Below are 3,515 nucleotides of genomic sequence, written 5' to 3'. Positions count from 1 at the left end.
ATTTTAGCATCTATGTTCATCAGGGATATTGGCTGGTAATTCTCTTTCTTTGCAGTGTCTTTACCTGGTTTTGCGATTAGGGTAATACTGGCTTCATAGAAAGTGCTTGGAAGTCTTCCTTCCTCTTGAATTTTTGAAATAATCTGAGGAGGATTGGAATATGTTCTTCTTTGAATGTTTGGTAAAACTGTCCTATGAAACCTTCTGGACCAAGGCTTATATTTGCTAAGATATTTTTATTACTCCTTCAATTTCATCAGTAGATTTGGAATCTTCAATTTTTTTTATTCATCCTGACTGAGTTTTAGAAGATTATATTTTTCTATGAATATGTCTGTTTTGTCAAGGTTTTCCAGTTTGTTGGAATATAGTCATTCATAGTATTTTTTACAATCCTTTGTATTTGTGTGGTGTCAGTTGTTACTTCAGCTCTTTCATTTCTGATTTTGTTTATTTAAGTCATCTCTGTTTCTTGGTGAGCCTGGCTAGAGGTTCATCAATCCTGTTTATCATTTCAAAGAACCATCTTTTGGTTTTATTGATATTTTATATTGCTTTTTGGTCTCTATGTCATTTATCTCTGCTCTGATCTTTGTTATTTCCTTCCTTCTACAAAGTCTGGATTTTTTTGTTATCTTTCTAATTTTTAAGTTGTAGAGTTAGATAGTTTATTGAACATTTTCCTTGTGTGCTGAGGTAGACCTGTAATGCTATGATCTTCCCTCTCAGTACTGCTTTCACTGTGTCCCATAGATTTGGGGTTGTTGTATGTTGATTTTTATTTGTTTCCAGGATGTTTTTTATTTCTCCTTCGATCTTTTTTGTAACCCACTCATTATTTAGTAATATGCTATTTATCCTCCATTTGTTTAAATATTTTGAGTATTTTTACTGTAGTTGGTTTTTAATTTCATGCCACAGTGGTTCTAAGATGCTTGAAATTATTTCAATCTTCTTGAATTTTTAAGTACTCAATTTATGTCCTAACAGTTGGTCTATCTTTGAAAATTTTCCATGTGCATTTCAGAAGAATCTATATTCTGTAACTTTGGGGTCAAATGTTCTATAAATGTCAATTAATTCCATCTAATCTATTATAGTGTGTTGTTTAGGATTGCTGTTTCCTTGTTGATTTTTTGTCTAGAAGAGCTATCCAGTGATGTCAGTGGTTTATTAAAGTCCCCTTGACTCTACCACTGTTAATCTCTCCCTTAAATGCTCCAGAAGTTATATATAGATAATTTTCTCTTTATTCCTTCACTTTCATTTGTGTGAGTCCTTTGTTTGGAGGTGAGTCTCTTGTAGACAGCATATATATATGGATAATGTTTTTTTATCCATTCTGCTACCTTAAGCCTTTTGATTGGAGTATTTAAGCCATTTACATTTAATATTTTCTTGATACATACTTATTTTTTGCCTTTCTTATTATTTATGCCTGTATTTTTCTCATCTTCTTTCTTTCTTCTTTTACCACAGTCCTTTTAGCATTGCTTGCTGTGCTGGTTTGGTTGTAATAAGTTCTTTCGACTTTTTTTTTTTTTTTTTGTCTGTGAAGCTATTTATTTTACCATCATTTTTAAAATATAGTCTTGATGAATAGTTGTCTTGGTTTCAGTCCCTTGGTTTTCATTACTTTGTATACTCCCTGCCATACCTTCTTGCCTACAGTGTTTCTATTGAGAAGTCACTGACAGTCAAATGGGATGTCCCTTGTAGGTAACTTTTTGTCTCTGTCTTGCAGCTTTTAAGATTCTTTCTTTGTCTTTAATGTTTGCTTTCTAATTATGTTCTTAGGTGTGGGTTTGGAGATCATTTTAATTGGGACTCTATGTGTTTCCTGAACTTGAATGACTTTTTCCTTCACCTGGTTAGAAACATTTTCTGCCATTATTTCTTCAAATAAGTTCTCTTTTTCAGATTCTGCTCCTCTGGGACCCTTATAATGCGAATGTTGATATGTTTCATGTTGTCCCAAAGCTCCCTTCGACTCTCCTCTGTTTTTGATTTTTTCCCATTAGTTTCTCTGAATGGGCAATTTTTTTCTACCTTCCCTTCTAATTCACTGTTTCTGTCTTCAGCTTCTTTTAGTCTACTGTTGAATCATTCTGAGGTGTTGTTTATTTCAACTATATTATTTCTCTTTTCCACTTGATTCTTATTTAATTTTTTAACCTCACCTTTCAAGTTGGTGTAGCTCTCATTGAGTCACTTATAATGCTCTTTAAGTTGCTTACAGTTCACACTAAATTGTTTGAGCACTCTTATTACCATTACTCTGAATTCTTTATCTGACAAATTGCTTGTTTCCATAACATTTAGTTCCTTTTATGGTGGTTCTTTCTTTTCTCACATTTTTTGTTTCCCCATTTTTGCTCTCCCTTTGTTTTTGTTTCTATATACTAGATAAAAATACTATGCATTCCAGACTTTTTGGGGTGGTCTTATGTAGTAGGTGTTTTGTGGGACCCTGTGGTTCAGGGTCTTAGATCTCCTGAGCTTGGTACTCTAGAAATGTACCTTACATGAGTTATTTTGTTATCCTGTTGTAGTAGGGACTTGAGTTTTATTGTACCATTCATGGATGGAGTCTCCTCTCAAGATGGCTATGTGGCTTACCTCTGACCATGTTGTGCAAGCTGTTGTGGAGGTGCTGAAAGAACAGAACAAAATACAATACAACAAAATATTAAACAAAATAAACAAAACTAAAACATACACAAGACTCCTTCAGAACCAACAAAAGCAAGCAATTAGTGAAGAGAAAATTAGGCAAAAGTAAATTAGCAAGAGTGATGGAACAAAAAAAAAGAAAAAAAAATATGAGGATAAAACAAAATAAACAAAAAAAGCACACCCCCTCCAAAAAAAGGGGGAGGTGATAGAATATGTAGATGCATATCTGAAATTAACAAAATAAGAATTAAAAATAGGGGAATAGAAGAAGGAAAGTGGTTTAAAAGAAAGCAGGACAAATAGACAAAAAAAGTAAAAGAGAAGACAAAAAATTGAAAAGAAAAATAGAGAAGAAAGCAGGTGGACCTAAAAATAAAAAAATGGAAAAAAATAAAAATAAAATAAAAAAGGGAAAAAAGATGAAAATGTAGGAGAAAGAGAAAAAAGAAATGAGTAGTGAAAAAAGGAGAAAAGAAAATAAATTGAGTAGGGAAAGGAAAGAGGATAATTAGATATATGAATGAAACATCAGAGACTAGAATAATAAATCAATAAAGCGGATAGATTAAAAAATTTTAAAGGGGAACAAAGAAATAAAAGATCAAATGAAAAATGAAATAGAAGAAAAATGTGAAGAAAAAAGAGGAAAAAAGTGATTTGGCATTCCTTACTGCAAAGTTTGATACCTCATGTTAGCTCCCTATGGATCCTACTCTTCTTTTCTGTCTGCCAATTCTGAGTTTCCTGTGAGGTACTTAGGTGCTAACCAATGTTAGGAACTGATCGCCTTTGTTTTTTAGCAGCCTGTTTGAAGACCAAACATTCTACCTATCCACCAT

The sequence above is a fragment of the Pipistrellus hanaki genome (assembly GCF_964339955.1).
Source record: "Pipistrellus hanaki genome assembly, chromosome: X".
Classification (NCBI taxonomy): domain Eukaryota; kingdom Metazoa; phylum Chordata; class Mammalia; order Chiroptera; family Vespertilionidae; genus Pipistrellus; species Pipistrellus hanaki.
Note: the sequence above shows the minus strand (reverse complement) of the source record.